Genomic DNA, 27,462 nt, shown 5'->3' on the forward strand with positions numbered 1-27,462 from the left:
CCATTTCTGTGTGCGTTCCCTCTGGGTGCTCTGGTTTCCTCTCACTGTCCAAAGATGAGCAGGTAGGCTGATTGGCCCTGCTAAGTTGTCCATGGTGTCCAAGAGTCCACCTGTCTCACCCACTCCAACCTCTCCCCCGCACAACGTGCAGCCCTCCTCTCCTTCCACTCCAATCCCAACCTCACCGTAAAACCTGCGGACAAGGGAGGCCCAGTTGTATAATGGTGCACTGACCTCTACATTGCTGAGGCCAGACGCCAACTCTCCGACACCTCCTCCTACCGGTCCCTGGATCAGGACCCCACTCAAGCACCAAACCATCATCTCCCAAACCATCCACAACCTCATCACCTCAGGTGACCTCCCACCCACAGCCTCCAACCTCATTGTTCCCCAACCCCACACAACCCGCTTCTGTCTCCTTCCCAAAATCCAAAAACGCACCTGTCCTGGTCAACCCATTGTCTCCGCCTGCTCCTGCCCCACCGAACTCATCTCCACCTATCTGGACTCCATTTTCTCCCCCTTTTCCCAATTCCTTCACCTCCGCCGCATCTGCTCCCAAGATGAAGCATTCCACTCCCGTACATCTCAGATGTCCTCGTTTTTCATGGACTGCAACTCTCCCCCCCCCCCCCCCCCCCGACAGTGGTCGAGAACGCTCTCGACCATGTCTCCCACATTTCCTGCAACTCATCCCTCACACCCCGTCCCTGCAATAACGGCCAAAAGAGAATCCCCCTCGTCCTCACATACCATCCCATCAACCTCCAGATACAACGCATCATCCTCCGACACTTTAGCCATCTGCAATCCGACCCCACCACCAAAGACATTTTTCTCTCTCCACCCTTATCTGCTTTCCGGAGGGACCACTCTTTCCGTGACACCATTGTCCGCTCCACACTCCCCTCCAACCCCACCATACCCAGCACTTACCCCTGCAACTGCAGGAAGTGCGACACTTACTCCCTCACCCCGATCCCAGGCCCCAAGATGACTTTCCACATCAAGCAGATGTTCACCTGCACATCTGCCAATGTGGTAGACCGCATCCACTGTACCCGTTGTGGCCTCCTCTACATTGGGGAAACCAAGCAGAGGCTTGGGGACTGCTTTGCAGAACACCTCCGCTCGGTTCGCAATAAACAACTGCACCTCCCTGTCGCAAACCATTTCAACTCCCCCTCCCATTCCTTAGACAACATGTCCATCCTGGGCCTCCTACAGTGCCACAACGATACCAGCCGAAGGTTGCAGGAACAGCAACTCATATTCCGCTTGGGAACCCTGCAGCCCAATGGTATCAATGTGGATTTCACAAGCTTCAAAATCTCCCCTCCTCCTACTGCATCCCAAAACCAGCCCAGCTCGTCCCTGCCTCTCTAACCTGTTCTTCCTCTCACCTATCCTCTCCTCCCACCTCAAGCCACACCTCCATTTCCTACGAACTCTCTTCATCCCGCCTCCTTGACCTGTCCGTCCTCCCCGGACTGACCTATCCCCCCACACCCCCCCCCCCCCCACCTCCCCACCTACACTCACCTCTACTGGCTTCATCCCCGCCTCTTTAACTTCTCTGTCTCCTCTCCACCTATCTTCTCCTCTATCTATCCTCGATCCACCTCCCCCCCTCCCTATTTATTTTAGAACCCCCTCCCCCTCCTCCTTTTCTGATGAAGGGTTTAGGCCCAAAACGTCAGCTTTTGTGCTCCTAAGATGCTGCTTGGCCTGCTGTGTTCATCCAACTCCACACTTTGTTATCTTGGATTCTCCAGCATCTGCAGTTCCCATTATCTCTGTCCAAGAGTGTGCAGGCTTTGTGGCTTAGTCATGGTTAAAAACCCTGTATGGGGTTGTAAGGATAGGGTGGGTCTGGGAAGAATGCTCTTTGGAGGGTTGGTGCAGACGTGATGGGCCAAATGGCCTCAACTAGCATGTAGGGATTCAATCTAACTAGACCCCAGGACAAAATCTGTCGGGACCTAGGGACTTGTGAAATCGTAGTTCCAACCATTTACTCTGTACCACTTTCCCGATACATGTAACTTCCACTGAGTTCCTCCCTCCTGTTCAATTCTTGATTTACAGCATTTTCCAGGATGTTACTTGTATCCTTTTGAATGAAGTCAAGTGCAAGTTGTCTGAAACGAAAACAGAAATTGCTGCAGAAACTTAGCAGGTCTGATAGCATCGGTAGAGAGAGAAAGGAGGTCTAGAATATAGGCCTAAATTACTCAATCTGTCTTCATAAGACACACGCCACTGGAAACAATCTCATGAGCTTTTTCTCTAATGCCTCCACTGCTCCTGCATCCCGCAACTAGCTGGGCCAAAACTGCACACAGTGTTCAAGGTGCAGTCTCCCTAATGCCTCGTACAGTTGCAGCAGCATTTCCCTACTTTTATACTCTAACACTGTGCATACTTTTTAAAAAAAAATCTTTAATATTTGGTATGACTGTGGGAATAAAGGTAAAGGGTAAAGTTGCCATAGTCTGACCAGACTGTTGGGCTGCTCTCTCATTAGAGAGAGGGAGGGAGGGCTGGCAGTTTAACCTGAGGGTCTCCAAGCTTTAGGTGAGCGAAAGTGTTGACGTCGGCTTGTACAAGGGGGCATAGCTGCAAATTGAGGGGTGATAGATTTAAGACAGATGTCAGAGGCAGGTTCTTTACTCAGAGAGTGGTAAGGGTGTGGAATGCCCTGCCTGCCAATGTAGTTAACTCAGCCACATTTGGGGCATTTAAACAGTCCTTGGATAAGCATATGGATAATGATGGGATAGTGTAGGGGGTGGGCTTAGATTAGTTCACAGGTCGGCGCAACATCGAGGGCTGAAGGGCCTGTTCTGTGCTGTATTGTTCTATGTTCTATGATCCTTTGTCAGAACTGATATCTGTTCAATTCATTTGCCATCCCTTTATTCTCATTTACTAATTCTCCAGACTCATTTTCAATAGGACCAACACTTACTTTGTTAAATAACCTTCTAATAAATAATTCCATCCCGTATCCCGATTTCCCGGCACTTCTATAAACCATAGAACTAATTAACCACTTGATTTTAAGTAAGGGCCAGTCACTAGTGTTACATCTATTAATATTTAGGAGCCAGCACCTCTGGCTCATCTGCTTGGCTCCATATCTTCCATATTTCAAATGAGCACACTTGAGGATGTTTTTTTTAATCTTATTCTTTTTCCTGGTGTTTTTGAGAGGCAGAGCTAACTCGAAGGGTTGGCGGCCTGCTCCTGCTCCTACCAACACCTATTCTCTTAGAAAATATATTCAACCTGCAGACTGTTCTGCTCAGCCCTTCCCTTTTAATACTAATTGAAATCCATCCCCACAGCCTCATTCATCCTTGCTGCAAATACACTATTCATTCACATCGTATAAAGTTTATCCTTCCTGAACAACTTCACTTGATCTGGAACTGCTTCCAACATTTGAGGCATCTGAAATCTTCCCTGCTGCACCATCTTGCAGGCTGGTATTAATGGATCTATCTGTCTTTGAGTAAACTACCCAATTTCAAGGCATAACTAATGATCTCCATTCTGCATGCTATCTCCTCATACTGTTGTCATCTTCATTCTCAGCTTTCCTATGTATTAGTGCCTATGTTGAAATAGCTCTCTAACTGCTCTTTTTCCTTTTCCAAAGTCTTTTCCACCCAAAACATTAAACCCTACATTCTGCCCTGGAAAGTAAGACACTGTCACAACATCAAAATAGAGTGTATGACAAAATGTGAAAACGTTCACCACCACCACTTGACAATTTTGAATCTCATGCTTCTCCCCCAGAGTGATCATTTACTCCATGCAACCACTGTTATAATTTAGGCTGATTCCCTCCAGAAATCCCTGATCGTCACCATGGGCTCTGAGTTGAGATTGGCCGGTTTTGGATGGAGAGGGCTCCTTTGCTTTTCCTTCCTTCTTTACAAATTGTCACATTTCTCTTGTTCCTGATTCTCTGCTGTCTGTGGGTTAGCCAGTTCAAGGAAGCATTCCTTCTGTGTGATGTGTATAATGACCAACTCTTGAGTAACGGGACCTTTCACCACTTCCAGCATGTGTACGCCTCCTGATGTGCCTTTTAGATACAGGAAGGTTAATAATATCTGTGCCACATGCCAAACAGCTCTAAAATTGCAAATCTAATTCTTCTATGTTTGTGGAGAAAAGTGTTTTTGCTGAATGGGTCAAATAATCCAGACATGAAAGGGTTATTGGGAATTACTATGATGGGGGTGCATCCTATCTGTGGTGAGGTCAAATACAAACCCAGCCTGTGATTTTCCACATCATGCCACATGCAGGCGAGCGAATCCAAATATTAAAGGAAAATCCCAGCATTCTTCCTCTCTGAAATAATCATTGCTGCAAACATTGAACCTCAAATTCTCTGACTCCAAACTGAACCTGTAGCATTTTAACTCAAGTGTGCATGCTATCATCTGAATTAAATTAGTACTTGCCTAAAATATGTTTACTGTAACCTTAAGGAAACTGGAATATATGCTATAAAAGGGCCATAGCTATCCACTATTTTCATCTCTACTGTGGGAATAGACTTGAACAGAAAATTCATTCACACTGCAATTCCCAAGTTTCCCAACAGCAAATACTTTCCGTAATTGTTATATTCTCCACGTTATCATCTCTCCACTATAAAAAGCTACTCAAAGCAGTTTGTCAGTAACTTTTGGTCACATTTCCAACCTATTATACCAGAATCCAGTTCAACTTTTCTGGCTGTTCATCCTCCATCAGGATGGTCTCGGGGCTGTCCGCAACTTCTTAGAAACAAGGTCTGAGCCACCCCCATCTACCACAACCCTTCTCTGCGTGGCTGATCTCATCCTCACTAGGAACAACTTCTCCTTTAACTCCTCCCACGTGCTTCAGGCCAGAGGTGTGGCCATGGGTAACTGCATGGGCTCCAGTTAATCCTTGTTCCAGTCCTATTCCGGATCCCAGTCACAACTCTCCTTCCAGTATATCGTGAACATCATCAGTCAATTTCCCTCTCTCATCCGGAATTGGAAAAGTTAATCAATTTGGCTTCCAATTTTCTTTCTCACCCCTGTCTCACTTTCACCTGGTCGATCTCCGACTCCTCCCTTCCCTGCCTCAACATCGAAACAACTCCACAGAAGCCGGTATCCTGTCACCAAGACACTCCTTATTTACACATGAAGAGTCCTTGCCACTGATTCAGCTCCCTCAGAGACAGCTCTCAAAATAAACTGGATCTCTAACATAACAAAGTGTGGAGCTGGATGAACACAGCAGGCCAAGCAGCATCTCAGAAGAACAAAAGCTGACGCTTCGGGCCTAGACGCTTCATCAGAGAGGGGGATGGGGAGAGGGAACTGGAATAAATAGGAAGAGAGGGGGAGGCGGACCGACAATGGAGAGAAAAGAAGATAGGTGGAGAGGAGAGTATAGGTGGGGAGGTAGGGAGGGGATAGGTCAGTCCAGGGAAGACGGACAGGTCAAGGAGGCGGGATGAGGTTAGTAGGTAGGAAATGGAGGTGCGGCTTGAGGTGGGAGGAAGGGATAGATGAGAGGAAGAACAGGTTAGGGAGGCGGGGACAGGCTGGGCTGGTTTTGGGATGCTGTGGGGGGAGGGGACAGGCTGGGCTGGTTTTGGGATGCGGTGGGGGAAGGGGAGATTTTGAAGCTTGTGAAGTCCACATTGATACCATTGGACTGCAGGGTTCCCAAGCGGAATATGAGTTGCTGTTCCTGCAACCTTCAGGTGGCAGGTTCTCACATAGCACCCCATCAACCTCCGGATACAACCCATCATCCTCCGACACTTCGCCATCTACAATCCAACCCCACCACCCAAGACATTTTTCCATCCCCACCCTTATCTGCCTTCTGGAGAGACCACTCTCTCCGTGACTCCCTTGTCTGCTCCACACTCCCCTCCAACCCCACCACACCTGGCACCTTCCCCTGCAACCGCAGGAAGTGCTACACATGCCCCCACACCTCCTCCCTCACCCCTATCCCAGGCCCCGTGATGACTTTCCATATTAAGCAGATGTTCACCTGCACATCCGCCAATGTGGTATACTGCATCTGCTGTACCCGGTGTGGCATCCTCTACATTGGGGAAACCAAGCGGAGGCTTGGGGACCGCTTTGAAGAACACCTCTGCTCGGTTCGCAATAAACAACTGCACCTCCCAGTCGCGAACCATTTTAACTCCCCCTCCCATTCCTCAGACGACATGTCCATCATTGGTCTCCTGCAGTGCCACAATGATGCCACCCGAAGGTTGCAGGAACAGCAACTCATATTCTGCTTGGGAACCCTGCAGCCCAATGGTATCAATGTGGACTTCACAAGCATCAAAATCTCCCCTTTCCCCACTGCATCCCAAAACCAGCCCAGCCTGTCCCCGCCTCCCTAACCTGTTCTTCCTCTCACCTATCCCTTCCTCCCATCTCAAGCCGCACCTCCACTTCCTACCTACTAGCCTCATCCTGCCCCCTTGACCTGTCCATCCCCCCCTGGACTGACCTATCCCCTCCCTACCTCCCCACCTATACTCTCCTCTCCACCTATCTTCTTTTCTCTCCATCTTCGGTCCACCTCCCCCTCTCTCCCTATTTATTTCAGAACCCTCTCCCCATCCCCGTCTCTGATGAAGGGTCTAGGCCTGAAACGTCAGCTTTTGCGCTCCTGAGATGCTGCTTGGCCTGCTGTGTTCATCCAGCTTCACACTTTGTTATCTTGGATTCTCCAGCATCTGCATTTCCCATTATCTCTGAATCTCTAACATTCCTGTTTATATCTGTCAGCAAGGGCTCCCTGATTCAGCAAACTCATAATCTAGAAGGTCCACCTGGTTGACCTCGTTACAATTACTACGGACATCACTGTTTCTATTTCTAGTGATAGATTGGTCATTAACATCAACTACAAAACCACTGACCCCGTTTTACCTTGACTGTACATCCTCACACTATGCTCCCTGTAAGGACTCTATTCCATTCTCCTGGTTTCTCTGTCTCTGTCACATCTGTTCTAATGATGCCAGCTTCTCCAAGGGGGTGGGAGGGGTGCCTCTGAAATGTCCACACCGCCTTCCTCAGCTGAGGATACCCCACCTGTGGTTGACAGGGCCCTCAGCTGTGTCCGACTGAACTCCAGCACTTTTTCTCTCACCCTTTCTCATCACTCCTACAGCAGCAATAGGGTCCCCGTTGTCCTCACGTACCATCCTACTAGCATCTACCTCCAAATGACTATCAGCTGCCATTTCTGTCATCTCCAATGGGATACCACCATCAGACACACATTCCCCTTCCCTCCCTTGCCAGCCTTCCACAAAGACTGTTCCTCCTTGGACATCCTGGTCCATTTGTGCTCCACTTCTAACAACACACCACAGCCCCATGGTCCCTTCCCCTGCAATCACAGCAGATTTAATACCTGCCCGTTTACTTCCCCCCTCCTCACCATCCAATGTCCCTGACGCACCTTCCAGGTGAAGCAGTGCTTTACCTGCACTCCACACTATCTAGTCTGTTGCACTCACCGCTCACAATGTGGGCTCCTCCACACTGGGGATATGAAACACAGACTGGGTGACCGTTTTGCAGAACACCTACATTCTGTTCACAAAAATGGCCCTGAGATTCCTGTTGCCTGCCATTTCAATTCCCCATCCTGTTGCCTGGTCAACATCTTTGTCTCAGGCTTGCTGCAGTGCTCCAGTGGAGCTCAGTACAAGCTGGAAGAACAGCACTTCATTTTCCACTTGGCAATCTTGTAGGCTTCTGGACTTAATAATAGTTTCAATAGTTTTAGGACTTTGGCATCATCGCTCATCTCCTTATCCCACCTCCCACGCACCAAGCCTTGTCATCATATGGAATGGTACCACAACCAAACCATAATGGTCCCCATTAGCAGCTGTTCATTCTCCCAGCCTGACCTTTACCCATTCCTCTGTCGGAGCAACAGGTCCACAGCAGATATCATCTCCCTGGCCCTGCACTCATCCCTGGAGGGTCTGGATAACAAGGATGCCCACATCAGGTTCCTACTTATTGATTACAGCTCCGCCTTCAACACAATTCCAAACAAACACGTCTCTAAACTGCAAAATAAGGTGTTGAGCTGGATGAACACAACAGGCCAAGCAGCAGGTCTAGACCCGAAATGCCAGCCTTCCTGCCCCTCTGATGCTGCTTGGCTTGCCTTGTTTATCCAGCTCTACACCTTGTTATATAAAATTCTCCAGCATAGGCAGTTCCTACTATATCTCTAAACTGCAAAACCTCCCCTCTCTGTAACTGGATCCTTGATTTCCTACTTACAGACTGCAATCAGTAAGAATAGGCGACAACACCTCCTCCACCATAATCCTTAACACCAGTCTCTCGCAAGGCTCCATACTCAGCTCCCTAACCATACTCTGTATACACTATTACTGTGTGGCCAAATTCCACTCCAACTCCATTTCCAAATTTGCTGATGACACCAATGTTGTATGTTGGATCTCAAATATCAATGAGACAGAATACAGGCAAGAGATTAAGTGCTTAGCAGCAAGGTGTAAAGACTACAATCTCTGCATCAACAAGAGCAAAATGAAGGAACTGGTCATTGACTTCAGGATTGGAGTGGAGGGTGCATCCCTGTCTGCATCAATGGTGCTGAGGTGGAGATGGTCAAGGATCAAGTTCCAAGGAATGATCATCACCAACAATCTGTCCTGGTCCACCCAACTCAACACGACATTTAGGAAATCACAGCAATGCTTCTACTTCCTCAGGAGCCTGCGGAAATTCAGCATATCTACAAGGACTGTTACCAATTTATATAGGTGGACCATGAAAGGCATCCTAACTGGAATCATCATAGCTTGGCATGGCAACTGCTCTTCCTATGGCCTCAAAAAACTGTAGGAAGTTGTGAACATAGCCCAGTGCATCCGGCAAACCAGTGTTCCATCCACTGGCTCCATCTATACTAGTAGCTGCCTCAGGAAAGCAACCAACATAATCAGAGATCCTTCCTACCACGGTTGTACTCTCTTCCACCAGGCAAAATATATAAAAGTTTGAATACACATACGAACAGATTCAAGAACAGCTTCTTCCCTGCAGTTATCAGACTTTTGAATGGACCTCTCAAATGTTAGTTCTGATCTCTCTCACTACACCTTCTCTGCGGCTGTAACACTGTATTCTGCACTCTGTTCTGCTACCCTGATGCACTTTGTATGGTACGATCTGCCTGTATAGCATGCAAAACAACAATTTTCACTGCATCAGCATACATGTGACAACAATAAATCAAACTCAAACTCAAAAACTCACAAATGCCAACCTTTTCCTAGCTACGATCAGTTCTGAAGAAGGGCCACTGGATCTGAAACATTAACTCTATTTTGTCTCCATGGATGCTGCGAGACCTACTGAGTTTTCCAGCAATGTCTGCTTTAATTCTGTTTCTTTGTTTGTTTAGTTGTATTTTTTCTTCCTGTAAAATACCTTGGGACATTTACTGTGTTAAATATGTCATATACAGGTATACTATTGACACTGGCTTTTTGTGTACCCCTTTCCCATTGCCTGTCCATTGGCAACCGTACCTTCAGTTGGTCAGAACATGCACTGTGCCTAAACTTCTCTGTTTGTCTCTCTGTCTCTCTCTTTAAGTCTCTCTTTACAACTTAGTTTTGAATTAAACTTCTGGTCACTTCTCCCAGTAACACTTTCTTGGTCTCCATTGTTTATGTGACAAGTTTCTCAGGATGTTTTCGAAACTAAATATTCAAGTTGTTTATACAGCCAAGGCCAGTTGGCTTTCTAAACATTGAATCCCCTTAGCCTCAAAAAATCAGGAATTTATTTTGCATTCTCAGTGCATATCCCCCTCTGAGCCACACACTCTCACAACCTGGCACTTCACAGTCACTGGATTAAAAATTCGGAACTTCTTCCACATCAGCATTGTGGGTATCCCAAGGCCCTAAGAACTGTAGTGGTTCAAGAAGGAATTCACCACCACTTCCTGCAGGGCAATTTAGAGATAGCAACAAATGCTGGCCCAGCCAGCAACACCCATGCACCCATGTCCCATAAATGATTAAGAAGACATGTTTTTTAATCACTCCAAGAATATTGCTACAACTATCTGTTTCATCATGTTTATGAATTGTAATAAACTGTCTTATAATACATACACAATGGCATCATAAATGCAATGTATTACAGCTCACAGACATTATCAAACAGATAATTATAGCCATTTGGATTTTCAAAATGGCTTCAAAAAGATTTCACACAGGGCATTGGTAAATAACTTCACAGCACGTGGAATGGGGATAATGTACTGGATTGAGGATTGGTTAACAGAAAGAAAACAGAGACTAGAATGAATGGGTAATTCACATTGACAGATTATGACTAGTGGTTCACAATCTGTGTCAATGATTTGGACCTAGAACCAAATGTAACATTTCTGAGTTTACAAATTACGCAAAACAATATTTAGCTGTGTGTTGTGAGGAGAATGCAAAGAGGTTTCAAGGGGATTTTGACAGGCTGAGTGAAGGGGTAAGAACGTAGTAGATGGAACATGGGATAGAATTTTCCCTCCCTTGGAGGTGGCAAGAGAGGGATCAGGAAGGGAAAATGATTGAGCAAGTGTGCCCTGGAAACAAATGCAGCCCTTTTTATAACCTCAGCGTGCTTGGTGAGAAAATCCACGGGAAACTTTCTCAACTCAGTCAAGGCTCTTGTAGATAAGTCACTGAATGTTAATGTGCAGCTGCAGCAAGCATGTAGAAAGCAAACAGTATGCTAGGCTTTATTGCCAAAGATTTGAGCACTGGACAGAGAAGTCTTGTTTAAATTGTACCGAACAGCAGTGAGACTGCACCTTGAGAATTTTCTGCAGTTCTGATCCCGTTACCTAAGGAAACATATACTTGCCGCTGAGGGAGTGCAGTGGAGGTTCACCAGACTGATTCCAGGGATGGTGGGACATCCTATGAGACTGAGGAGACGAGACCTGTATTTTGTAGAGATTAGAAGAATGAGAGGCGATCTCTACAAGTTCCTAAAGGGAGAGACAGGGTAGATGCAGAAAGGAGTTTTCCCCTGGCTGTGGGGTTTAAAAGCAGGTGACATAGCCTCAGAATAAGGGTCAATCAATTCAGGGGTAAGATGAGGAGGAATAGCTCTACTCAGGGGATAGTGAATCGTTGGAATTCTCTAGCCCAGAAAGCATAGCGGTTCAATCACTGAGCATATTCCCAACAGAGCTTGATAAATTTCTCAAAGCTAATGACATCAAGGGGTGGGAGCATAGCACAGGAAAAAGGTACTGAGATAGATAGTCAGATATGATCCAGAACAGGGGAGAGGATGGAAGGGGCTGACTGACCTCAACCTGCTGTTATGTTTCTATGTTTCTATAGGCCTGATGCTGATTGAGAGATTTGAGTCAGTAATTTTTAACAAGTAGGTGAACTCACACATTTCTGGGAACATTGTTGGACCAGTGTTCACTGCCTCAAAATGAAAAGAGTAGCTACTGATTTCAGCTGAGTTTATTAAGTGGGGCAATAGTGTTTTCCAGAGTGAACAGTAAGAAGGCATGACTTTCCCACAAAGGAACAGCACTGTGATCGAACCCTCTGTAGCACCATATGCTCCACAGTTGTGAAGAATCCAGACCTGGAAGACACAACTAGACCCTACCAGCGTCAGATGGGAAAGCCCAGGCCGTTGTTTACTGCACTACATTACAGGCAACAAACTAATTGTGCCCTTGTTTCCAAGTTGTAAATCATTATTTAGTTGAAAATGGAAGTGTCTTGACCGTGTACCATTACAATCATTGTTCAAGTTCAACAAAATTTGTCAGCCAGGCAATCCCATGTTGCTTTGAAGGGTCTAGGCCCGAAACGTCAGCTTTTGTGCTCCTGAGATGCTGCTTGGCCTGCTGTGTTCATCCAGCTCCACACTTTGTTATCCCATGTTGCAAACAGGTTCTGTTCTGGAGTCCATTCACAAATCGATTTGTTCACAAGTTGGAACACAATGCAGGACAGAGTAAAGTTTGGAAGTACAGGAAATGTTTAAATGTCAGATCTTTAAAATTACACCACTGCATGGGGTCGTGTTCATAAGGATGGGCGTTCATTAAGTCAGGGATCCCCAGGATTGAAAACAGGAACAAAAGCAAAGTTGCTGGAAAAGCTCAGCAGGACTGGCGGCATCTGTGAAGGAAAAAAACAGAGTTAACATTTCGGGTCCGGTGACCCTTCCTCCCCTGGATTGAGTTGCCCTTGGCTCAGAAATGTGAAGGAGCATTTACACAAGCAAACCACGAGGTGGCACTGTGGGCAGGGCCGTGATACCAACACCGAGATAGTTTTAAAAACTGAAAGAACTGCGGACGCTGTAAATCAGAAACAAAAAGAGAAGTTGCTGGAAAAGCTCAGCAGGTCTGGCAGCATCTGTGAAGAAAAATGCCAGTTTTAATGTTTTGGGTCTGGTGACCCTTCCTCAGAACAGGCAGTGAGTTCCAGATATCCACCAACCCTCTTAACACACCAATAGGTACGTGGTGATAATGGGAACTGCAGATGCTGGAGAATCCAAGATAATATTCATCCCCACCATTTCCATCCCCACCCTTGTCTGCTTTCCGGAGAGACCACTCTCTCCGTGACTCCCTTGTTCGCTCCACACTGCCCTCCAACCTCACCACACGCGGCACCTTCCCCTGCAACCACAGGAAATGCTACACTTGCCCCCACACCTCCTCCCTCACCCCTATCCCAGGCCCCAAGATGACTTTCCACATTAAGCAGAGGTTCATCTGCACATCTGCCAATGTGGTATACTGTATCCATTGTACCCAGTGTGGCTTCCTCTACATTGGGGAAACGAAGCGGAGGCTTGGGGACCGCTTTGCAGAACACCTCCGCTCGGTTCACGATAAACAACTGCACCTCCCAGTCGCGAACCTTTTTCCACTCCCCCTCCCATTCTTTGGATGACATGTCCATCATGGGCCTCCTGCAGTGCCACAATGATGCCACCCGAAGGTTGCAGGAACAGCAACTCATATTCCGCTTGGGAACCCTGCAGCCCAATGGTATCAATGTGGACTTCACCAGCTTCAAAATCTCTCCTTCCCCCACCACATCCCAAAACCAGCCCAGTTTGTCCCCTCCCCCCACCGCACCACACAACCAACCCAGTTCTTCCCCTCCACCCACTGCATCCCAAAACCAGTCCAACCTGTCTCTGCCTCCCTAACCCGTTCTTCCTCTCACCCATCCCTTCCTCCCACCTCAAGCCGCACCTCCATTTCCTACCTACTAACCTCATCCCACCTCCTTGACCTGTCCGTCTTCCCTGGACTGACCTATCCCCTCCCTACCTCCCCACCTATACACGCCTCTCCACCTATCTTCTTTTCTCTCCATCTTCGGTTCGCCTCCCCCTCTCTCCCTATTTATTCCAGAACCCTCACCCCATCCCCCTCACTGATGAAGGGTCTAGGCCCGAAACGTCAGCTTTTGTGCTCCTGAGATGCTGCTAGGCCTGCTGTGTTCATCCAGCCTCACATTTTATTAATAGATACATGGTACTTGCTACCTATGTCAATGAGAACGAGGACTCTGAAATAGATGAGAAAATTGATTTTAACAGTATGGTGCTGGATGCATTAAAAGTGAGGGAAGTGAGAAGAATTATGGTAGTAGGTCAGGAGGATAGGCATTGTTCATTGCAGCTGTGACCTGGTGCCAGGACTGAAGACGACATCTCATAATTGGCAATGAACCTGGAATGGGCGGGTGAGGATCCAACAGTCATTGCCCGTGTATGAACCAACAATGTGGGTAGTGCTAGCTATGCCATTTGTGTTTTTGAGGAGTTAGGGTACAAATTAACAAAACCTCAAAATGATTTATCCCTGGATGTGCCAATTGACATGGTCATCAAACAAATTCGAGAATTAAACAGGTATCTCAAAGAATGATATGGGAGGGAGAGATTCTGGGTTTATGAGATGCTGGCACCAAGTGCTTGGGGAGCTGTTCCTTTTGAGATGGGGTGCCCTTAAACCTGACTGGAATCAGTGTCCCGGTGAATTCCAGAACGATGACTTGTGGAATAGGGCTTTTAAAGTTTGTTGGGGAATGGGAAGATGGGCTGGTTGGTTTCAAGTTGTGAGAGATTTAGAAATGTTAAGGCAATAGAAAAGTGTAGCAGTGTGGGACAGGCAGGAAGTGAGTGTTTAATGGTAATAGAGCGTCAGCAAATAAGGTTCGAAAAAAGAGTGGATAAAGAATTCTGTTGAAGGGTCTAGGCCTGAAACGTCAGCTTTTGTGCTCCTGAGATGCTGCTTGGCCTGCTGTGTTCATCCAGCCCCACACTTTGTTATCTCGGATTCTCCAGCATCTGCAGTTCCCATTATCAGTGGATAAAGTATGACGAAGTATGACCAAAGGTGACCAAGGTTAGGAAATAAGTTTTCCAGGGTAATTTTCATTCTGTCTTCAAAATGGTAAAAAAACAGAGAGGCCGCCCTGATAATTAGGCATGATGTCAGGACACTAGTGAGAAAGGACCTTGGTTTGGATGGGCAGTGGGTGGAGATTAGGAATACCAAAGGTCAGGAAATGCTGGTGGGGTAACGACTAGTGTGGTTCTGCAGGGATCAGTGTAGGGGCTCTTGCTGTTTATAGTTATAGATAAATGATTTAGACTTGAATGTGAGATGGTGATCAATATGTTTGCAAATGATACCCAAAATAGGTGATAAGTAATGAGGAGGATAGCCTTAGATGACGGGAGGCTATAGACAGAATGGTCAGATGGGCTGATCAGTAGTAAATGGAATTCATACAGATAAGTGTGAGGCAATGTCCTTAGGCAAGGCAAACAAAGCAAGGAAATGTATGATGGAATGGTAGGACCCTGGGAAGCAATGAGGATCAGAGGGACCTTGATGTGCATGTCCACCAGTTCCTTAAGTTAGCAGGACAGGTAGATAAAGTGGTTACAAGCAAATATATCATGTGCCTTCTTATTAGCTGAAGCACAGAAATTAAGAGCAGGAAAGCAATGCTGGAACTGTATGAAATATTGGCTAGACCACAGCTAGGGTATTGTGCGTTGCTCTGGAATCCACACTGAAGGAGGGGTGTGATTGCACCCTCTCCAGTGCGGAGGAGATTGACCAGGATGTTGCGTGGGCTAGGGAGTTTCAGTTTTGAGAAGAAATTGGATGGGCTGAGACAAAAACAGAAATTGCTACAGCAATTCAGCAGGCCTGGTCACTCGACTCAAAACATTAACTCAGTTTTCTCTCCACAGATGCTGCCAGACCTGCTGAGTTTCTCCAGCCCCCAATTTCTGTCTTTGTTTTTGTTTCAGATTTCCAGCATCTACAGTCCTTTGTTTCATATAATTGAATAGACTGGGATTGCTTTCCTTGGAGCAGAGAATAAGAATCATAATTTGTGAGCAAGTCAACTCTAGTCAAGCTGTTGCCATAGAAAATGCACCAGGGAACTTTCCTGCCCTAATCTCTTGTTTAGTTCAAATAGACAAAAGACTTCAACAACATGTCTGTTCTTCAATATGTAAATTCAGTACTGCCAAATAAACACTCATGTAGATCAGGTATCCCTGTGATACCTTTGGGAACGGCAGAGTCAAAGCTAAAGATAGTGAGTTGAAAAGAGTAAATTGCATTCAGTGTGAATTATTTTTATATTTATCACATTATTGTGACTGCTCTTCCCGTTTTTGTCAATGACAAAACGAAACAAATTGGGATTTGGCTGCAAAATTTACTTACTACTTTTAGAAAAGTATCTGCTTCAGTTGTTCCTGTAATTTTCCTTCTCTTGCCTCTTCGTTCCTTGGGACAGTATTTCTTGATGAAGTTCTAATCCAGATTGGCAGCTCACTCAATGACTTTTTTTTCTCTCTCAGGACCTTTAAAGCTCTGGTTCCTTAATCTCCCAAAATCTTTTTCATCTTGCTGCAACTAACATGCTTTTAAATCCAAAGTATGCAATCATCTAATTACTTTTTCTGAATCAACTTGTTATCTTGTATTTCGTGTTATTTTGCTCCCCTGCAAGGTAGGCATTGATCATTTAATCAAATTCAAGATTTTTTTCAAAACCAGTTTATATTATATGCACCACACTTCACGCAAATCTTTTCATGTTAATTGTGATATGCAACTGAATTGATTTTAACGTTTTCCCTGTTTGTTTCTTTTAAAAAGGTGTTCACGTTTTGAGAGATAACTTGTGTTCCGCAAATTGGGTTCTGCACTACAAGCACATGGATACAAGTAATTGGGAACACTTTATGATTGGATTTGGAATTCTTGATAATAAAAGTGAATTGAAGGGCTCTGATCCAATGGAATTCACTCACAAGGGAATGATTGGAACCATTTAATCCATTGATAATGGAGGTGAGTAAAAGCATTTGGTCCATTGGAATGTGCTTAGAAATTGAGTAAATGGAGGTATTTTGGTTCTTTTGGAATTTAATTACAATAGGAGAACATGGGAAGGGATTTGGTCCATTAGCTACATAATAGAACTGTATGGAAAAATGATGTAGCCAGTGTAGTCCAGTGCTTGACTATTCCTTTGCAATGTGGGTAAATGAAATTTCAAATTTGTAACAAAATTGAAGTGAGTTTTTTGAAAAAATGTGTTTGGACTTCAGTTAAATTAGTCACTTGTCTTTGGTAGAGATTCCAAAATTGGGCTGGGTATCTCCTGGATTAAGAAGATGTAAAGCCTAGCAGTGACCAAAATTCCAAAAGCTACACATTGATATTAACTGAGAACAGGATTGTAGTTGTGTGATATCTCCTATGGTCAATATTAAATGTATGTAGGTGGCGGGCATCAACTGGAGATTTGCTTGTGTTCCTGTAAAAGCTAACAGACTGTCCGATTCACTGGAGTCATAGGTTAGGATGTTTGGAATGGGTATCTCTAAATTAGGTTATAAAAGGAAGTAAAGATTTGACTTCAGTTCTATCTATCACCTGGCCTTCATCTGGACTATAACAACTATTGCTCATTAATTGGCTTGCCTGTGATGAATGGTAAAATGAAATGCACTGATGAAATTGTAGCTCTACATGAATTAGCAACTTCCAAAAACAGAAGGGGAATGTTAAGAATGAAGGAAATTCCAGGTGTACATTTAACACCAGTTCTGTAAAAATGTGCACTTTTGAAAAAGTATTTTTGGAGCTGAGGTGGAACTTGACAGTCAGTTATTAGAACTGTGGAAAAGTGCCCATGTATGTAACTGGGGAAATTTCTTGCTTTACCTTTTGGGATTCTTTCAAATCCAGTGGTTTATATTTTAGTATCTGCATTGTAGGGAACGATAATTTTCTTCTGTTGAAATAACAACCTCAAAATTGGGGAACAACTTCAATATGGAGAGTCAGAGAGTCATACAGCACAGAAAGAGACCCTTCGGTCCAACTTGTCCATGCTGACCAAGCTTACCCAAACTAAACTAGTGTCTCTTGCCTGTGTTTTGCTCATGTCCCTTTTTGAGCCATTCCTGTTCATGCCCTTTGCAAATGTCTTTTTAAATGCTGTAACCTTACCTGCATCTACCACTTCCTCTGACAGTTCATTCCACACATGAACCACCCACTTTGTGGAAAAAGTTGTCCCTCAGCTCCCTTTTCTAAATCTATCTCCTCTCACCTTTTAAAATTATGGTCCCTAGTTTTGAAATCCCCTTCATTTGGGGAAAAAAAAAACCTGCCATCACCTTATCTGTGCTCCTCATGATTTTTATAAACCTCTACAAGGTCACCTTTTATCCTCCTATGCTCCAGTGAAAAACATCTTTAGCCCATCCAGCCTTATAACTCAAACCCTCCAGCTCCAGCAATATCCTGGTAAATCTTTTCTGAACCCTCTCCAATTTAATAATTATCCTCCCTACAGCAGGGTGACCAGAACTGCACACTCAGTACTCCAGAAGAGGCCTCACCAATGTCCTGTACAACCTCAACATGACATCCCAACTCCTATACTCAGTTGTCTGAGCAATGAAGGCAAATATGCTAAGTGCTACCTTAACTACCCTGTCTACCTGTAACGCAAACTTGAAAGAGCTATGTATCTGAAACTTTAGGTCTGTGTACGACAACACTACCCAGGACCTTACCAATAACTGTATAAGCCCTGCCCTTGTTTGTTTTACTGAAATGCAACACCTCACATTTATCCAAATTAACTCCATCTGCCACTCTTCAGCTCATTGACCCAATTGATCAAGATCTCTTTATTGTAAACTTGGATAACCTTCGTTGTCAGTGATACCACCAGTGTTGATGTCATCTGCAGACTTACTAACCATGCCTCCTAAATTCTCATCCAAATCATTTGTATAAAATAACAGATAAAAGTGAACCCAGCACCTCTGTGGAACACTGCTAGTCCCAAGCCTCCTTGTGCTGACACTTACTCATCCAATAATAAAACTACAATAGACAAACTTTATATCTCAACACTTTTTAACAAGCTGGCAGAGCTTGAGGTGGTGACTAACGTTTATTAATACTTGTTGGAAATGTTCCAGAGTCAAACTGATGTTCATTTCTGTGGCAGGAATGACATTTGTGGGCGATCTCGCAGAATTATTAGAGGAAATGATATGCATAAGCGACGCACTCAACACTTTGGGGATTGTGAAGAAACCTTGCATTGGGGTTGCTGAAGCCAATAATCCAACCAAACCATCCACCTTGTCTAACTCTGTTTACGTTGGTCCAGTGAAATCGTGATGAGTTAAATTCAAAGAACCTGAAAATCCGATTATGAAGCTGTCAATCATTCCCACTGGTGGAATAGGAAATCCAGTCAAAGGATGCCTGTGAGCTGAAGTTCTATACCGATAACCCTAGATTAGCTGAATTCTTGGATGTTTGTCATATGATGCTACAAGCCAGTTGCATTGGAGTTAGGCTGTACCAGAGCTTGAAATCACAGGCAAGCTATCATTCAGTATAGAGGTAAAAGATGTTCAAATTTTGCAAATATAAGTAAATCTGTGAGAAAAGTTAAAAGTACTGTTGGTTGGGAACAAAATGAAGCGGAGGCAAAGACACTAGGCCTCAAGGAGTGTGCCTGCAGTGATGGATGGCTGGACCGACTCAAGGCCAGGAATATCCTTGTTCACTATGTGGTGAGAGTATGGCGGCTCCAGCAGCAATAATAGATTGGATGCAAAATGGTCTTGCCCATCTCCTGAATGAGTATGTACCAAGAGGTGTTTTATGAGAATGATGAAATGGACTGTTACTGTCTCTTACCTGATTGATCGATAGTGTTCCAATGGGAAGTGAAACAAGGATTGTTGTCTTTGTTGTGATCTGCACTGACATGGATGGCACCAAAAAAACTGCTCCTGCTAGTGATAGGAAAGCCCAAGAAGCTACATTACTTTGTGAATGTCAGGGTACTAATCACACTAACAAAACTGCCTAGATGACCTTGAGCATTTTTGTGTGGATCACAAAAGTGAACAGAAGATACAGATGGAAGAAAATGAACAACTGCCATGTCCACCCTGACGTCACTGGCCTCCAGCATCAAGCTAACCACCTTGCTTCCAAACCTTACGGCCACGTTCCTGCCAGTGGATTGGTTGGCGGGGGTGGGGAGGGGCGGGCATGATTCTAGGAGTCTAACAACCAATGTCCAATCATGAGAGGGCATTGATCGGGTGAACAGACCAGGTTTTTCCCCTAGGGTGGGGGAGTCCAAAATTAGAGAACACAGGTTTAAGGTGAAAGATTTTTAAGGGACCTAAAGGTCAACTTTTTCACGCAGAGGGTGGTCCATGTGTGGAACAAGCTACAAGAGGAAGTGCTGGAGGCAGGTACAATTACAACATTTAAAAGGGATCTGGATGGGTATATGAATAGGTAGGGTTAAGAGGGATATGGGCCAGATGCTGGCAAATGGGATTAGATTAATTTAGGATATTTGGTCGGCATGGATGATTGGACCAGAGAGTCTATTTCTATGTTGTACGGTTCTATGACTATGACTCTACGACTTGACTAATAAAGGCGAATATCTCATATGCCTTCTTAACCTTCTTATTGAGCTGTCCTCAAGTCATCATGGGATTATGATCAAGGCCCTTCTGATCCTCTGAATTTCCTCATGTACTCTGTTGTCTTGTTAGTCCTCCCAAAATGCATCATCTCACAGTTTTCAGAATTAAATGCTTTTTGCCACTGTCCTGCTCATCTGACCAGTCTACCAATATAATTCTGTCGTCTAAGGCTTAATTTTACCACACCACCAATTTTTGTGTCATCTGTGAACTTAGTGAATTATCTCCTACGTTTCTGTTTCCATTATTAATCTACATTACAAATAGCAAAGGACACAGCACCAAACCCTGTGATACACCATAGGACACAGGCTTCTAGTCACAAAAACACCCTTCAGCCATCACCCTCTGTTTTTTGCCACATTGGAATCAATTTGTCAGATTGCTCTGGATCTTAAGGGCTGTTAGCTCCTTACCCAGCCTGCCGTGAGAGACTTGTCAAAAGACTCGATGAAATCCATGTAGATGACATCAACTGTACAACCAGCATCTGCACAACAAAAACCTCTTCAGAAAGTTCAATCCCAGTCGTTAGACATGATTAACTCCTGGAAAAGCCATGTTGACTAGCCTTGATTAACCCTTGCCTCTCCAAGTGGAGATTAATTCTGCCACCCAGAATTTTTTAAGTGCAGTCAGTCCAGGTATTGGTGCTAAATCAATCAGGGAGCTGCACAGAAATCAGCCAGGGATCTTCTAACTCATCAGTCAGGGCCTTTCATCCATGTTGGCCAAGGGGTTGGGTCCTACCTAGCTCTGGGGATCTGTTCACTGAAGATCAAGAGGAGTTATCTGAGTCCACAGCTTTGCGTGCAAGCAGCTCACTCTGTGAAGAGCTCCCTGTGTTCCTCTCCAAACTTATCCAAAACACAAATATGTAATGGAACTGAAAAGGGCTACTACCACGCCCACAGTGCACAGAGTATGATTTTTTTCTATGTGGAGGAGTAGGCTCGACTTGTGAACCCTCTGAAGCCCTATAAAGGAGTATTTGCATTAATCATATTAATCCATTAATTGCATTAATGCACTTCCTTAGTCCAGGTTAAAGTCATCTATAGTCATAACACTCAGCATGCGATCTAAATACTGTGACCAACTATGGTGATTACAAATTCTGGCCAAAGGTAACGTTGACCATGTCAGTTGCCATTACAGATTGGTTACAGGCATCACTGTGAAGAATAATAATCACAGGTGACTTTTATAGTGCTACTTATGGGCTGCAATTCACAACAATAACCAAGGTATCAGAGGCTAAGGACATGGAGTTGTTTCCCTCTCACCTTGAACTGTAAGTATTCAACAACGTGTAGCTAAATGCAGTGCTGGCTTTCCTGGATGATATTGGATGTGGCATTGGGGGTACAATGTTTCAAGATAATAAAGTGTGAAGCTGGATGAACACAGCAGGCCAAGCAGCATCTCAGGAGCACAAAGTTGTCCTACCAGATTTCCTACCGGAACCAAGGATCCAGCCACAGCTGGGCTGTCGTCACTGTGCCAGTTTTTTACACAACTGGCTGCTTCCAAGGATCCACTGGGGACTTGTGTGGGATCTCTCAGTCCTCCAACGATAAATCTATTGAGGCTGTTACTGCTGCCAGCCTGTGCCAGATCACACTGTTTCACTTTGTTTCCCCATATTGAGGTCAGTGCTGCCATCTGGGCACTAGACTTTGCCAAAGTAGTTGGCTTCTGCTGTAGACAGTACACACATTGTGTTGGCAGGACCATATCATATCAGGGAAATGGGTTCCACTCTGTCACTATACAACCCATTTCTGATCATCAATGTCACGTCTTAGATGTACTGTACCATGTACAGTAGATGTACAGCACCATGTACCTTAATGACTGTATCCTTCAAAACTCCCATGTTCAGACTTCATTTCAAGGGTTAGATGCCTTACAAGGACAATGGGAAACTAGGACCACCTCCTGCTACCATGGCTGATGACTTCATTACACTAGCCCCTGGCTGAAGCAAAGCCTAGTTATAGCACGGGCCAGCGTTTCAGCAGGACCATTAAGAAGCAGATGATAGGATTCCTGAGGTGAGGCTCCAATGATTCAATCAGTCTGGGGTCTCTTGCAGTACACTCCAGACAGCGTGCGCCAAACAATCCCAGTGTGTGCCCTATGCAAATGGAGCAGGCAAAGATGGGGTGGTGGATGCTGGAGCTGTGAGAGTGGCAGCAGCATTCCAAGGAGGAAGAAGAGGACATTGAGCAGAACATTTAGCCTGATAGAGCAGTGCAGCATCAGATAAGACAAACCAGGCAGGACTTCACAGGTACTTGTCTCTAATAGATGTGATTGAGTGAAGTCACCAATCATTGTCTGTATATTGGTTGTTGCTCAAAAATGCAAGCTGCCCATAATTACTGTGGTAACTTCATTCTTCTAGTTGCAGTTACAATGACTGGTAGTCAGACAGATGATGATGTAAAGTGCCAATATATTTACAGATGTGGTATTCTACTTACAATGAAGTGTCACCTGTGCTACTGATATTTGCCCAGAAGCTTTTCTGTTTCATTCCCCCCACTATGTTACTGTATAGGACGATTCCTGACTGATAGTGTTTGATCCATTGCACAGCCTGGCTTTGAGTATGGTGCAGGAAGCACAAATTCAGGTAGAGTTAACTATTGTTTCAGAGATGGTAGGAACTGAAGATGCTGGAGAATCTGAGATACCAAGGTGTAGAGCAGGATGAACACAGGCCAAACAGTATCAGAGGAGCACGAAGTCTAACGTTTTGGGCCTAGACCCTCTACTGTGACTGCTTCAGACATTTCTGTGAGAATACCTCACAACTTAACAGGACTGTCACCATATTGAAAGCTTTTCTCCCAGTGGAAGAATATCAGAGCTGAGTGCAAAGTGCTACTGAAAGTGCACGACCCTGAGTCATGTTTTAGGTCATATTTTGTATGATTTTTGCGGCATAAATTATTTTCATTCCAATTTTGGGAATGAATTCCATGTTCATTAAAAACAATTTTTATAAAATTTATTTTGAATGCACATTAGACATTATTTTCCATTGCTGTTAAAATATTGATGCCTTCATTAGATTAAAGCCAACAAACAAATGTGTAGCGAAAAGCACAACCTACATAATGAACTTGCTTTGCGCTTCACTTGTGCAATGTCCTACAACATCAATGCTTTGCACTAGTGATTATTTTTCACAGTACAATAAGCAAGATTAACTCTGTTGTAACATTTTTAAAGGCATAGCCAACTGTGATTTGCTGGAATAGTTTAAGATCTTACACTGCACAATGACACTTAAGGACAAAGTTTTGAAATTACTCTGCTATGCTACTTGATTGCTTCACTTCAGGCCATACTTTGTACATAACATGGCAGCTGGACCAGATGGAAGGCCATTCTTTCAGGATTCCTGATCGCTGAACTGGGTCCTTTCACCCACTGCCTCCTTGGCTGCCCTTAAACATCAGCACACTTCCTAAAGAGGCAGAAGGTTTCTATTTAATACTTGGGCATACACAGCCTCTATCAAATCAATTTACATTCAAATGGAGTTATATGAATGGAGCTTTGGATTTTATGTAAGAATGGAGTAACACTTTATAGTGTGGACCAATGTTAAATGTGGCCTAAAACAGACATGCGCAGCTTGGATTTCTATCCCAAATGATTTCAGTTAAAGCATCATTCTAGGGCTAGGGAGAATCAGATGAGGTGATGTTAGAATCTTGTTCTAGAATCCACACTGTGTGGAGGCAGGCCATTCAGCCACACCAACCCTCTCCCCCTACCTATCCCCATAACCCTGCACTTCCCCTGGCTAATCCATCCAACCTGCACATCTTCTTACTGTAGGAGGACACTGGATCACCCGGAGGAAACCAACACCGACACGGGGAGAGTGTGAAAACTCCACACAGACAATCACCCCAGGCTGGAACTGAACCTGCATTCCTGACACTGTGAGGTAGGAGTGCTAACCACTGAGCTTCTGTACCACCCTTTCTATTGGCCACAGGAGGAAGTTATTGAAAGTGGGCTGACTCAGTATGCAGAGATAATGGGAACTGCAGATGCTGGAGAATTCCAAGATAATAAAATGTGAGGCTGGATGAACACAGCAGGCCAAGCAGCATCTCAGGAGCACAAAATCTCCTCCTGGACACCACCCCCAGGCCTCCTACCCTCCCTCGACCTCTTCATCTCCACCCTCTCTGATGAAGGGTCTAGGCCCGAAACGTCAGCTTTTGTGCTCCTGAGATGCTGCTTGGCCTGCTGTGTTCATCCAGCCTCACATTTTATTATTTTATGACTCAGTATGCACTCCACTTCTGCATAGAAATAGCACCCAGTTCAGCTCAACAAATATCTCTCTCCCAGTCTGAAAACGTTGAGCAGCCTGGGGAAAGAATCATTTTACATAAGTAAAATGTTCAGCCCAATTTAAACCATTTCTAACTCTGAATACATTCGACTTTTAAGACATGCTGTTTGCTACACAACAAAATCTGATGTGATCACAATGATAATCACAATGTGATCTTCACATGTTCAAAGAGCTCTTTTACAGTAGGGATGACAAACTAGTGTCAGTTTAATGTTGTGTATTCTGGTGCTGGGAAATCAATGTGGCACGCAGACTTCTATTGATTTGGAGCTGGCATTCTATCAACACAGATTACAAAGATAATGGCCTTAAACTCTCTAAAGAACTGTGGCTCTCACCTCTGCTTTTCAGAATTCAAGCTGCACTTTGCAATAACACCATTTTCTGCTTCTTGAGAACACACATATTAGTACGACCATAATGCTGAACACAACTTCGTGATAAGACAGCAGTGATGGAAAATTAAACATATACATCTCCCTTGGCCTGTGTAGATTAAGAATGTAGACAATATGGCATGAAGCAGTGAGCCAATAGGTAACATACAATTTGGCTTGTCACAGGCTGCCCTCAGCTGAATCTGCTGGTGAAATTTACATAAAAGCTCTGCCAAATCTCTCGCTGCACATGAAAGATAATCAGACCAGAACTCCAGAGTCTTACTTTAACATGATAATCCACGTTCTTCGAAGCTGAAGGATTACATTTTACAGCCCATAATCATGCCCTCCCAGTTGCAAGGGAGTGGTTATGTTGCAAGCAGCATTTCACCATCTGTCACTGTTTTTCTTATCACCTTTGAATGGTTCTTAGACAGATAACTGACCCTTACTAAATGAAGTAATCACAGGAGGACATTCATACAAGTGCTTTTCCTGGGGGTGTATTTCATATGTCTGTTAGCATGCTATAATAAATTCCTTCTAATCTTTAATTTTGCTCAAGGCATACCAATCTTGAACTTGTGTGGTTCTGAAATCTCAGTTTGACGTTACATGCCCTGATTACAATAGCATTATCTACATTTTGCAGCATTTTAAAGAGATGGACTGTGCCTAGACAAGTCAAATCTCTTTTTCTGGTGTTGTAGATTTACATCTAATTAGTTTCCTTTAAGAACATTTTTGGTCTTGAGCAGGGGAGGGATTCTTGAGGAGTATCATGTCCATAAAATATTAAAAATGAAATCTTTGGAAGATAGGAGCAGGATTTGTATATTACTGCTTGCCCTCTGTGTTAAAGGTAGAGATTTTCTGTTGAACAAAGCATTCTACTGTACACCAGTTTCATAATTTTATAAGTTTACATTTAATTGGGAAATTCCATTGTTAAAAGCCTCACTGATTTTTCATTATTTTAATCAATTTTTAAAATCAATTTTGGTTTGGAGCTGTGAACTGTGAGCCAAGAGATGAAAGTGACATTTGTACTATGAGCAGAAGTTTCTTAAACAAAAGATTACGACCAATCTGTTAAGTGTTTATGAGGCCAGGTCTGAAAGTTAATTTTAGGTTGTTTCTTGTTTAAAAAGGCTGTATAGATGCTTCGACTCCAGAGAGGCCTTATGTTCAAACAGATAGCAGATGTTGAATGTTAACTAAGACCTCATGGGGAGACAAACCAATCTAATATAAATAGGCCAGTGTTAGAACTGATTTTTGAACTGAGTTTAAGTCAGAAGGATTATGCCTCTGAGGGTGGAGCTTTGATTGCCCACTGCCTGTCCTCTCATTGTCAAATTATTGAAAATGCAGTGAATAGAACCTGAGGTAATTAGAACCAGGTCAGCCTCATTCACTATCTGATCCTTGATTGGGGTCATTAATCTGGGCCAGTCAGAGAGCCCTGGCTGACCAACATTAACAGGGGATTCAGAATTACCTCAGTTAAGGACTGATTGTAATTTGGCTGGCCATGGCCAGTGTACTGTGCACATGTAAGTAAAGGATGACGTAACTTTGTGCAGTTATTTTAGAATCACAGTTGTAAGTATGTGAAGCGAATATTCCTCAGAGTATATCAAACGCCAGTTGCATGTTTTGGTTTTGCCAGAAACTAAACTAGATACAATCCCACACACCTGTGACATTGTAAATTGTGAAAACAGCTGAATTGAACTGGCCAGTTACATTTCTTTTATTTTTTGCTTTTGACTTATTTGTTAATCATGTCTGTTTGTCTCTCTTTGTGTAAGAGTGGCGACTACAATCAAAGAGGATTGGGTTTAAATTATAGACATTAATCAGAGTACTTTGTGGTTTAACTTTTTTCTGTTAAAGTTACTGTATTACTGATAAATTGTTCAATCTTTTGTTTATGCTAAAAACTTGGTGTCTGGTATTGATTATTCAAAACATCTGGTTAGCGGGTATTGGGGTCAATTTTGAGGGTTGTTGAGTATTTGAGTTTTACTGTGGCGTCAATACAGGGATAGGAAGTCTGATTTAATTTGGCTGTCTGTCTCCAAGGCATAACACCATCTTTAGTAAACAGAAGGTGATAACTTTGGGAGTGTGACTATTTACTATCTTATCAAAACGGATATTGTAAAGATTCATGACAGAATTTCCACAGTCTTCCCATCTCCCTTGGAAATTCCAGACAGTTGGTGTAAACACCGAAGAAGATGTGAAAACAACCAACTATCCAGTTCTCTGAAGTTTGCATCAAAGTTATAGTGGGAGACCAGGTACCATCGATGCCATGTAAAGCTCATCTGTAACTGAGCAATGGGGATGTGACAACTAAAATGCGGTATAGTGAGTCAAATCACTAATGATCCAGGCCTGACTCTGACTCACTCTCTCAGCCTTGCACTGTGACCAACATTCCTAAAATACAACTTACTGATTGTTATTTGATTTTAGCCTC

General features: G+C 44.1%; 1 long non-coding RNA gene across 1 annotated transcript in view; it reads left to right on the forward strand.

Moving 5' to 3' along the window:
* The window catches only part of LOC125447907 (uncharacterized), a 32,623-nt gene extending 12,924 nt beyond the window's left edge, over positions 1-19,699 (forward strand). The window contains exons 2-3 of the long non-coding RNA XR_007246627.1: positions 16,309-16,503; positions 18,686-19,699. This is a non-coding gene — a long non-coding RNA (uncharacterized LOC125447907). The remainder of the gene's footprint in view (positions 1-16,308; positions 16,504-18,685) is intronic.
* Positions 19,700-27,462: the final 7,763 nt, after the last annotated feature.

This window comes from Stegostoma tigrinum, chromosome 2, assembly GCF_030684315.1.
Source record: "Stegostoma tigrinum isolate sSteTig4 chromosome 2, sSteTig4.hap1, whole genome shotgun sequence".
NCBI classification, from domain to species: Eukaryota; Metazoa; Chordata; class Chondrichthyes; order Orectolobiformes; family Stegostomatidae; genus Stegostoma; species Stegostoma tigrinum.